Source organism: Dendropsophus ebraccatus, chromosome 12 (genome assembly GCF_027789765.1).
Source record: "Dendropsophus ebraccatus isolate aDenEbr1 chromosome 12, aDenEbr1.pat, whole genome shotgun sequence".
In the NCBI taxonomy this organism is placed as follows: Eukaryota; Metazoa; Chordata; class Amphibia; order Anura; family Hylidae; genus Dendropsophus; species Dendropsophus ebraccatus.
Window position 1 is genome coordinate 30,196,426 of NC_091465.1, and position 11,925 is coordinate 30,208,350.

Consider the following 11,925-nt stretch of genomic DNA (forward strand, 5'->3'; position numbering starts at 1 on the left):
GGTATATGGTGGCTTTGTATTGCTGGTATATGGCGGCATTGCATTGCTGATACAGGGAAACACTTCTCTGTACGGTATATAGCGGCTTTGCACTGCTGGTATAGGAGCACACTTTTCTGTAAGGTACATGGCAGCTTTGCATTACTACTATATGGGCACACCTCTCTGTAAGGTATATGGCGGCTTTGCACTGCTGGTATAGGGGCACACTTCTCTGTAAGGTACATGGCGGCTTTGCATTACTACTATATGGGCACACCTCTCTGTAAGGTATATGGCAGCTTTGCATTGCTGTAATTATATAGTGGCTTGGTACTGCTGGTATAGGGGCACACCTCTGTAAGGTATATGGCGGCTTTGCACTGCTGGTATAGGGGCACACTTCTCTGTAAGGTATATGGCGGCTTTGTATTGCTGATACAGGGGCACACTTCTCTGTAAGGTATATGGCGGCTTTGCATAGCTGGTATAGGAACACACTTCTCTGTAAGGTATATGGTGGCTTTGTATTGCTGATACAGGGGAACATTTCTCTGTAAGGTATATGGCGGCTTTGCACTGCTGGTATAGGGGCACACACTTCTCTGTACGGTATATGGCGGCTTTGCACTGCTGGTATAGGAGGACACTTCTCTGTAAGGTACATGGCGACTTTGTATTGCTGATACAGGGGCACACTTCTCTGTACGGTATACGGCAGCTTTGTATTGCTGGTATATGGCGGCTTTGTATTGCTGATACAGGGGCACACTTCTCTGTACGGTAAACAGCGGCTTTGTATTGCTGGTATATGGCGGCTTTGTATTGCTGATACAGGGGCACACTTCTCTGTACAGTATATAGCGGCTTTACAGACAATTTCTTTCACACTGAGAAATGAATTAAAACTATATAGAAAAGTGACATTATCCGGACGCCGCCATAGATCTTCCATAATGAGTGTTCAGACTATGACGGAGCAGATGACAGGCAGTGCCCTGATCTCTGCACCCGGGCCAGCCTGGCCACTCGGATGACTCCTAGTCACAGACATTACACTGACAGGTATGTGGGAGGTTATATTATTGGCAGCCTGTCCCCTCTGTCTGTCTGCAGCTGGCTCCAGGCTCGGGGGTGGGATGTGCTGATTTTCCAGTGGGTATTTGTTAGGTCAGACGCTGCTCTCTCTCTCCGGGTTATTTATTACCTCTCTCCCCCGGCGGCAGAGCTGCGGCTCCGGGGCTGCTGCCAACAACCGGCCCTGGATGGGGCCCCGTGCAGGGGGGATGGCGAGCAACGACAGACGCTACGCCGCGGCGCTTACCTCACAGGCACACAGCACACATCAGGCTTGCCTAGTACAGAGCTGAGCTGCGTCATATGCATCAAACGCTGCCTTGCTTTTCCCGCCTAAAATTCTGGCGCACGGAAAGTAGTGCTGACTGACTGAGAGGCTTCTCCTAATAGTCAGACTGTCTTAATAGAGAATAAAGAAGAGGTCTGACTGCTTTTATTGGGAAATTACTTAAAGGGATTCTGTAACCCCTTTACTCTCGCTTCATTTTATTGGTTAAGGCTATGTTCACATGGCGTATGTGACCCCGGCCGGGTCATGGAACGGCCGGTCTCTGCCCGGATATTCCCGGCCGGTACTTAAGTGCCGGCCGGATGATCCGTCCTGCCGCGGAGCTCTGATGCCGCATCAGAGCTTCCATAGCTGGAGCCGCTCACTTCACTGTGTGAACTGACAGGTCTTTCTGCGGCCGGAATTCACTGAATTCCGGCCGCAGAAAACTGACCTGTCAGTTTTCTTCCAGCGTCGCATGGATCCCGGCCGGAGTGCGTACGATGTGTGTACGCTCCGACCGGGATTCCACTGACAGTAAGGCAATGTTCCACACCGCAAAACTATGGCCGTAGTTCTGCGGCGAGAACTACAGCCGTAGTTTTACGCAGTGTGAACATAGCCTAAGGGTGGGTTCACACACAACGGATCCACAGCGGATTTCACACTGCTGATCCTTAACTGTCATTTTTAATGAGATTCCATTCTCGCAGCGGGATTGTCATCCTGCTACGAGTATGTAAAAATCCGCCCTTTTAAGCCTCTGTGGCCCGGTACATACATTACCGGGTGCACGCTCTGTCTCACTTTGGGGTCTCCCAGTGCCGGATGGAATGTCCAGATCACATGATGCTTATACTATGTCATGTACATCTTTTTAACATGGGACATTATGTATGATGGATGCTACTAAGTAATATTATATCAGGCTCAGCTGTGCATCCCATTTTAACACATGGCCCCTTTTAACAGTATTAGCAATACTCAGGGCCGACCTTAAAGGGGTTATCCAGCAAAAATCTTTTTCTTTCAAATCAACTGGTTTTAGAAAGTAACATAGATTTGTTATTTACTTCTATTTAAAAATCTCGAGTATTCCCATACTTATCAGCTGCTGTATGTCCCGCAGGACATGTTTTCTTTTCAGTCTGACACAGTGCTCTCTGCTGCCACCTCTGTCCCAGACAGGAACTGTCCAGAGCAGCAGCAAATTCCCATAAAAAATCTTTCCTGCTCTGGACAGTTCCTGTCACAGAAAGAGGTGGCAGCAGAGAGCACTGTGTCAGACTGGAAAGAATACACCACTTCCTGTAGGACATACAGCAGCTGATAAGTATGGGAAGACTTGAGATTTTTAAATAGAAGTAAATAACAAATCTATATAACTTTCTCAAACCAGTTTATTTGAAAGAAAAAGATTTTCGCTGGATATAAAGGTAGCTTCACACGTACAGGATCCACAGCAGATCCGCAGCAGATTTGATGCTGTGTTCAGCTATTTAGATCAAATCTGCTGCGGATCTGAAGCATAAAATGCACTGCAATACGGTGTGTGTGAAGCTACCCTAAGGGATCTGTTGGATCAGTTTTTCTATTGAGTTCCATTATTTTAAAAACATAACAAACATGAAAAAAAACAATACTTTTTTTTTTAGCTTACACAAAAAAACGTGGTTGAATGTGTTTTTGTTGACGTTAAAAGAAACCATTAAACACAGGTGCTTCCTGCTAATCGGGGTCACATGGAAGCATCTGTGCTTCGGTGCAGTGGTGAGTAGTAAGACCTTGTTCACACTTGTGTTGCTTGGTGGCCGCTTTCACCGCCGGCGGCACCTGCTGGGTTTTTGGGGGCCCTTGGGGTTTGGTCCTGTGACAGTGGGGTTGCAGGGCCATTCAATGGCCTCCCTTTCCTGCTTGCGCTCGCTTTGCGTGGTTGTCGGTCACTGACCGACACAGTATTGATTTAGTATAGGGACTCATGTGGGCTAGGAGACCGGCACGTGGTACATGAGCCAATATGGTTTAATCAAACTATATACCAACATCCTGACGTTGGTTTTTAAATGTAGCCGAGAGGCATTAATGTCAGCCATAGGTGTGAGGTGCAGCAGCTCCTTTCTCTTCATGTTCGTATAAGTGTATAAGAACAGTTGCACCAATACTATATAGCATACATACACATACAGATGAAAGTGTGATTTGTCCTAAACAGCATCCTCTGTGGGGCACTGTCCATGTGGATATTTAAGTGAATGCGATCTAAGCTGCCATCCTTTCCTCAGATTTTCAATTTTGACAATGAGCTCATAAACAGATATCAGCCGGTCACCTGCGAAGATGGCACAAAGGAAGTATTTCTTTGGACAATAAATGTTTGTCTTTTGTGATAGCTCCCCCCCAACTCCAAAGCAAATGAATGAAACCAATGAACACAAAATAAAGACACAACACACTGTAATCAGGTAGCAAATGGTCATAATTTTATTTAAAACCACACAACACGGAAAAAATGGCAGACCCTCGACTCACGAAGAGTCACCCTCCAGCACTCAGGCAAGGAAAAAACCCCTGTGGAGGAAACCTTGAGAAAGCCATGGCCAAAGAGTTGCCCCTCCCCTGGGCTTAGAGGGTAATACCAATATAACACAGTTTAAGAATTTGTACATTTAATCTGATTTACAGACAATATAACAACAATAGGTTATAAATATACTACAGCAGATGTGCAAAAGATCCGGTTGCCAGATCTGTCACCATATTAATAGCTAGGCGGAAGTAACTCTTCTCCCTTACAGATCCAAGCAGATCCACTGCTAGAACCTCCAAATTACATCAAAGGTTGGGAAGAGTAAAGTAGTCAAGCTCAAGGGTCCTCTGGCGCATCCAAGATGGCACTGATCCAGGCAGAGTGCTTTTCTTTTATGGAGCCTTCTATGACATAAGCGATTGCCTCACAGTTCATGGTTGCCATGGTGACTACAGGTGTCCACAGTGAGCTGATGTATTAACCCTTTAATGACTGTTGATGCACTTTACTGCAGAGGTCAATAAACATACAAACAAGCAGCTTATAGTTAGGCAACTAAGAACACTAAGTAAAAAGCTTAGAGATGACACAGGGAGTTGTAGAAACCGGCCCTTTAACCAGCACATACCTGTCAATTTTTGGACAACCAAAGAGGGACACATATGGTTCGCGACACCAGTGTTTCTCAACTCCAGTCCTCAAGTATCCCTAACAGGCCAAGATTTGAGGATATCCCATATCACCTGATACACTGACTATAATGATATCACCTGTGAAATACTGAGGAGATCCTACAATCATGTTGAGGGTACTTGAGGACTGGAGTTAAGAAACACTAACACAACCTGCAAACGTCCTACAACAGCTCTATAAATGTCAGTGGCTGCACTACATATGGCGTCTGTGGTTGTCATGGTGACGCTGCCACAGCTAAACATGGCACTTCGCAGGACCTTGTGCTGTTAGTGCTGCCCTTACTTTGAGATGGTGGAAGGCAAGAACTAGGATCCTAGAGGGCTGTGCCCACCACGAGTGGCGGGTTCAGCCATCGATCTAACATGTGTGGGGCACTCCCGAAGAGCACTGTCGGTGGTGATAGGGGTCAGGCGTGATGCAAAAAAAGCACCTGACCACTTTGTTTCGGTAGAGATAAGCCACAGCGAGAGCACTCTAGCTGTGGCTTACCCCTCTCTGCAGAGAACACAGGAACGCTCGGCTGTGCCGCTTCTAATAATTCTAATAATGAAAGAAGCAGCCCGGCCGTGTACAGTGTACAGTGTACAGTGTGGCAGTATTATTTGTTATGATGCTTTGTATGTACAGATCCCTGTACATTCAAATATTTATGGCTTTCATCCTTCCCCTTTACCAACCTATGCTCAAAGTGACCATCCTGTGTGTAAGGAGGGGCTCCCCTTTAAGAACACTCAGCTACACCAAACATGCATGTATATGGATTTGGCTGGTACACAACTAAATAAGGTCTATGGTTACCTTTACCCCCTGATGATTGGCGTATAGAATGCTCTAACTTTGGCAAATAATAATACTGTACATTACGATTTTACATAAATTAGGCTATGTTCTCACGTTGCACACACCTGGAAACACATTGCACATAAAAGGCTCCAAAATGCTGTAAAAAAACATTGTGTGAATATCACCCTTGTCATCACCCTTGTCCAACAGGACTTCATCATCCGTATCTTCACTAAATGACATGGTTACTGAAAAAAATGCATATTTACCTTGTTTCCTCCAAAGCATTTATTTCAGTGTAATGTTCCCTGTCATAGGCTATTACCGCACATTAATGGTAATTATATCTGCCGACACAGCAGGCACCGCGTTATAAAGGATGGAGATAAAACGAATATTTCTTATTAATTCTCTATATTTTATTTAATTGCAGCTGTCTGCACCGTAAACCCGATGAGGCTGTCATGTGAGGTTCAGGAGCCCTGCGTCTATGGAGAAAGTGCTTTGGGCAATTGATGCAACCGCTAATGTGTGAGGTACATTTGTGTAGACAGACATGCAGCGCTATATATCGTAATGAAGCTTGTACCATAGAGTCAGATTGACAGCGTCACATTGGAAATCCTAAATGTTCCAGTGATTGAACACAGCTTTTAACACTCTCTGGTGATATGGAAGTCACCACTGCAGGGGGCTATCCTCTGGCCACTGGAGCAGTGTTTGTCAGTATGATTGAAAGGAGATTTGCCGACATGTTGGAAGACAGCCTTGTGCATTATCAATTGCATGTAATAATCGGAACCGCCTGTCATCACTCCCCATTACTTTATCTCTCTGCAATTGTTTTATCAGTCTATAAAATTCTGTATCCTAGCAGAGCTGTATATGTTGGGTTAGCTGGTGTTTACCTGACTGAAGCTGTCATCTAGGGATGACTGATAGAATTGCATTAGACTTCAAAACATCCACATCAACCATATAATATTACTGGTCATATAATGTTACTGTCCAGTCATCCAGTTTAGAGAACGTTACTTTGCATTGAACCTTGACTAATGATCTACAAGAACGACGCTGGAATTACTGCTATTTTTTTTACAGTGTGTGCACTGATGGTCGCTTTTCCATAGACTTTAATAAAAAACAATATTAAGCCCTTTTCACATGTCCATAATCTATGGATAAGTATTACTGTACTCAAGTTAGTGCACATTGATGTCTATGGGGCTGTTCACACGATCAGTATATTACAAGGATGCAAACCAATCCTGAAAAAAAAAAAATGTCCTAGTGTGGACCCAGATTTTTTTGCAGATTCTCTCATAGAAATCAACGGGATCTGCTTTTTTCTACAGATTTTATCCTTTTGGCATCTGTATTTCCATAAAAAAGTAAGGATAAGTCATTAGTCGCATGTTGGGAAAAAAAATCAAAAACAAAGAATTTACAGAAATACGGATGCAGTACAGTTGCCCAATCTGTAACTTTTAGCGGATTGAACGGGTGGATAGGAGGAGGGATCTATGGACATGAATAAAATACTGAACGTGGGCATAAGGCCTTAGAATTTTTTAAAAAAAATCTGCCACTTAAAATACCTATTTTACAGCATTATTTTCTTTTCCTATTACACTGTGTGAACCCAGCCTTAAATGGACTTAAATAAGATAAAAGGAGAACTGGCCTGGGGGGATTTTATGGCAGAGTGCTGGGGAGGGAGAGGATAAAAAAAAATAACATGCTCTCACCTCCCCCACTCCAGCGCTGGTGCCAGTATCCCGCAGCTCTGGTCCTGCAATCCCAGCTGTTTCTGGGTCAAAGTAGGGACCTGGGATGTGATGTGCCAAGCCCGCTCAGCCAGCTGAACAGGCCTAACATGTCATATCTTGGGTCCCCACTCAGACCCAGAAGCGGCCAGGGACCAGAGCTGCGGGATACTGGCACCAGTGCTGGAGCAGGGGAGGTGAGAGCATGATACTTCTTTCATCCTCCCCCTCCTTAGCCCTCTGCCCAGAGTTCTCTTTTAACATTTTGAGATGCCTAATAAACACGATGTCAGGGTACCCCTCTAAATTTCTCCTAGGATATGTTCACACACTGCAAATCTGCACATTTTCTTTAACTGATCTGCAAAAGGTCTGTAGCATGCGAACATACCCTTAAAGTGTCACTGTCATTGCAACTTTTAAAAAGAAACTGAACACGTCTGGCCAATATAGAGTGTTGCGGCTCAATGTGTTCCTCAATCACATGACTGCCTTCTCTGTGAGTGCAGATGACCTGGGAAACACAGGACTTCCTGTGTTTAGACTCTTTGAAAAAGAAAAAAGAGGAAGTGCCGTGTTTTCCATAACCAAAAAAAAAGAAAAAATACAAAAAAATATATATACAGTACAGACCAAAAGTTTAGACACACCTTCTCATTCAAAGAGTTTTCTGTATTTTCATGACTATAAAAATTGTAGATTCACACTGAAGGCATCAAAACTATGAATTAACACAAGTGGAATTAGATACTTAACAAAAAAGTGAAACAACTGAAAATATGTCTTATATTCTAGGTTCTTCAAAATAGCCGCCTTTTGCTTTGATTACTGCTGTGCACACTCTTGGCATTCTCTTGATGAGCTTCAAGAAGTAGTCACTGGAAATGGTTGTCACTTCATAGATATGCCCTGTCAGGTTTAATAAGTGGGATTTCTTGCCTTTTAAATGGGGTTGGGACCATCGGTTGTGTTGAGCAGAAGTCAAGTGGATACACAGCTGATAGTCCTACTGAATAGACTGTTAGAATTTGTATTACAAGAAAAACGCAACTAAGTAAAGAAAAACGAGTGGCCATCATTACTTTAAGAAATGAGGGTCAGTCAGTCCGAAAAATCAGGAAAACTTTGAAAGTGTCCCCAAGTGCAGTTGCAAAAACCATCAAGCGCTACAAAGAAACTGGCTGACATGAGGACCGCCCCAGGAAATGAAGACCAAGAGTCACCTCTGCTGCGGAGGAGAAGTTCATCCGAGTCAACAGCCTTAGAAATCACAGGTTACCAGCAGCTCAGATTAGAGACCAGGTCAATGGCACACAGAGTTCTAACAGCAAACACATCCCTACCACAACTGGTAAGAGGAGGTCTTCATGGTAAAATAGCTGCTAGGAAACCACTGCTGAGGACAGGCAACAAGCATAAGAGACTTGTTTTGGCTAAAGAACACAAGGAATAGACATTAGACCAGTGGAAATCTTCGCTTTGGTCTGATGAGTCCAAATTTGGGATCTTTGGTTCCAACCACCGTATCTTTGTGCGACGCAGAAAAGGTGAACGGATGGACTCTACATGCCTGGTTGCACCTGTGAAGCATAGAGGAGGAGGTGTGATGGTGCTTTGCTGGTGACACTGTTGGGGATTTATTCAAAATCAGGACAATGACCCCAAACACACCTCTAGGCTGTGTAAGGGCTACATGACTAAGAAGGAGAGTGCTACAAGATAGTTTGGGGTGAGCTGGACCGCAGAGTGAAGGCAAAAGGGCCAACAAGGCCTAAGCATCTCTGAGAACTCCTTCAAGACTGTTGGAAGACCATTTCTGGTGACTGCCGCTTGAAGCTCATCAAGAGAATGCCAAGAGTGTGCGAAGCAGTAATCAAAGCAAAAGGAGGCTACTTTGAAGAACCTAGAATATGACATATTTTCAGTTGTTTCACACTTTTTTGTTAAGTATATAATTCCACATGTGTTAATTCATAGCTTTGATGCCTTCAGTGTGAATCTACAATTTTTATAGTCATTTTTATAGTCAATACAGAAAACTCTTTGAATGAGAAGGTGTGTCTAAACTTTTGGTCTGTACTGTTTATATATATATATATATATATATATATATATATATATATATATATATAGCTTTATATCTACCGGTGCTTAAGATTTTAAAAGTTATAGCAACACTTAAAATTTTATGTATATCAGGCCTTTTCCATTTACATTTAAAGCTATATTCATAACTTTGCTGTCTATGTCCTATTAAACGACAGAGAATTTGGGGGGACAAGTAAGAACAAGTAAGTGAATGCTATGGTATTACCTGCATGATTGCTAATAAAACATTGCCTGGTTATTATCTAAGTCACATTTGTAGAAAAAAAATATTGTATTTAAATTAATAACTCACAAACAGTTGTACAGTTCATGCTTTTCATTGAGTACATTGAGTAAACATCAACAGTGCAGGTAGAAAAAGTAAGTTCAGTTTTTGGCCTGAAAATGTCCAAAGCAGTAGAGGCTTAACATGGGAATTTGCTACTGGACAGTTCCTGTCACTGACAGAGGTGTCAGCAGAGAGCACTTGTCAGACTGGTAAGAATACATCACTTCCTGCAAAGCATACAGCAGCTCATAGGTACTGGAAGACAAGGTGTTTGTTTTTTTTAAATAGAAGTAATTTACTAATTTATATAACGTTATGATACCAGTTAATTTTCTCCAGAGTACCCTTTTAATAACCTGTAATTACCCCCTTTAGCAGCAATTTTGAACCATTCCTCTCTGCAAATGTTTCTCGGCTTGTCAATATTTTCGGGCTGCACTGTAAGCTACACCGTTCACAGCTCCCTTTATTGTCAATGGTTGTTACGCAAATTGCATAAGACAGCCAACTCGGCTGTTTTTAGCTTCCCGATCATCTCCGGCGGCCGAGAACAGGCTGGATATGACTGGGAAACTTATTTTTCCATACATGGGAAGTAGGAGAAGATATTCTGATGTCCTATCTGCTTTCAGTCATTTGAAGTTAAGAATCTCCAAGAACAGCAGAAATTCTGACAAAAAGAATGAGTTGTGGTCACTGTGGACAGTTAATTTTTGGAAGATAAGTTAATAACAGGATATAATGTTGCTAGGATTTACAGCAATCCTCTTTTCTGCAGTGTTTTGTTTCCCTGCAGTGCCCCCACAGGAGGAATTAAGTATTGCACATAGCCTATTGAATACTGAGTTTTACACACATGATCAGTCCTCCAAAAAGAAATACAAGCTCTTTGTAGCAGTTCAGGATCTTGGATGGTAAACTTCACCAGTAGGGTTTTTGGAAAGGAAACTAGGTTCTTTAAATCAGACAACACCTTTAATAATAGAAAACCCGCCATAGCTGTATTTACTCTAGAAATATATACGTTATGAAATAATACCATATATCCAACATTTATGTTCCCAGCTATAGTATATGGGGATCTGAATGTATATGACAAACGGCAGGGAATAGAGGAGCTGTATAACTTTACTGCTATCGGTCCTTTTGTCAGGATTCCTGCTGTCCCTGTATTGACTTATTTATTAGAACTTTAAATCTTTCTTTTACTCAAGTCTTTGCCAGAGGACACTAAAATTTCTCTGTTCTCTTAGAACAGGATCTCCCAAAGGACAAGGGGTTTTATCCACAGAACTGCCCCGGCACTGAGAGGCTCATGTGAAAGACACTGAGATGGCGCTGCAGGCGAAAGCAATTTAATTTCCAAACATATAGAGACTGCAGGTTTAGAGGGCCACATGTGCAGGTAAGAGAGTGATTAGTCAGAACAATCTATATTTCTTCCCGGCTAACATCCCTATCTTGTTTTGAGGTGTATTGATTTATTTTGACCCCTAATTATTACTTACACCTACAGCTTTATATGGCACTTCTTGTTTATACCAGTTATAGAAAAGATTTAATTAGTTGCCCATATGCACATCGCTGAATATCCACTCCTAGATCCAGGTTATTGTTATTGGTTATGGTTAATAGAATAAAATTTTTGCTGCTTTTTTGTGATACAAGGCTTAAAGGGATTTTCTGACAATGGCAATTATTTTCAACTGTCTAATATATTAATATACATTGGAAAATAAGGTTATTTTACTACCTTTCTGTAGTCTTTCATGCATTCCTCCTGTTTTTGATGCAAAATGTCTTCTCTGGTGTATCTGATGGACTTCCTGTTCCTGTATACAGGACATTCTAGCCGGGAGTTCAGCCAACTCTATCTCCCTCCAACTATAGGGGAGGGTTTATGTTCAAGAAAATGTAGTGGTAGGGAGATAGAGGTGGCTGAATTCTTGAATAGAGGGGGAGATTTATCAAACATGGTGTAAAGTTGCCCCTGGCAACCAATCAGATTCCACCTTTCATTTTCCTAAAGAGTCTGTGAGGAATGAAAAGTGGAATCTAATTGGTTGCTAGGGGCAACTGAGCCAGTTTCACTTTACACCATGTTTGATTAATCTCCCCAAGAGTGTCTATTACAAAGGAACTGTAAGTCTGGCCTGTCACAGGATGTACACCAGTACTGTGGACCAGTACCACTACATCAGTACCAGTGGACTGAAGACATCACAGCAGATAGTTTGCATCAAAAGTAGAGGGAAAAGGTAAAAGACCATAAAAAGATGCCAAAAATTACTTTATATACCAACAAATGTATATATTATTATATTTAGTAGAAATTATGTTAGTTTAGTAATTGTCGGATAACCCCTTTGATTTTTATGATGTTTTTATATTTCTGGATTTTATTTTGTAACTGGAACTGATGGGGGAATACAATCCTTTGACACTTACTGCA

At 42.4% G+C, this 11,925-nt stretch overlaps 1 long non-coding RNA gene across 1 annotated transcript; it reads left to right on the forward strand.

The window, feature by feature from the left end:
* Window positions 1-999: 999 nt before the first annotated feature.
* On the forward strand, window positions 1,000-10,872 carry LOC138769837 (uncharacterized). Its single transcript, XR_011359324.1, has 3 exons — window positions 1,000-1,044; window positions 5,764-5,866; window positions 10,727-10,872. It is a non-coding gene; the product is annotated as an uncharacterized lncRNA (long non-coding RNA).
* Window positions 10,873-11,925: the final 1,053 nt, after the last annotated feature.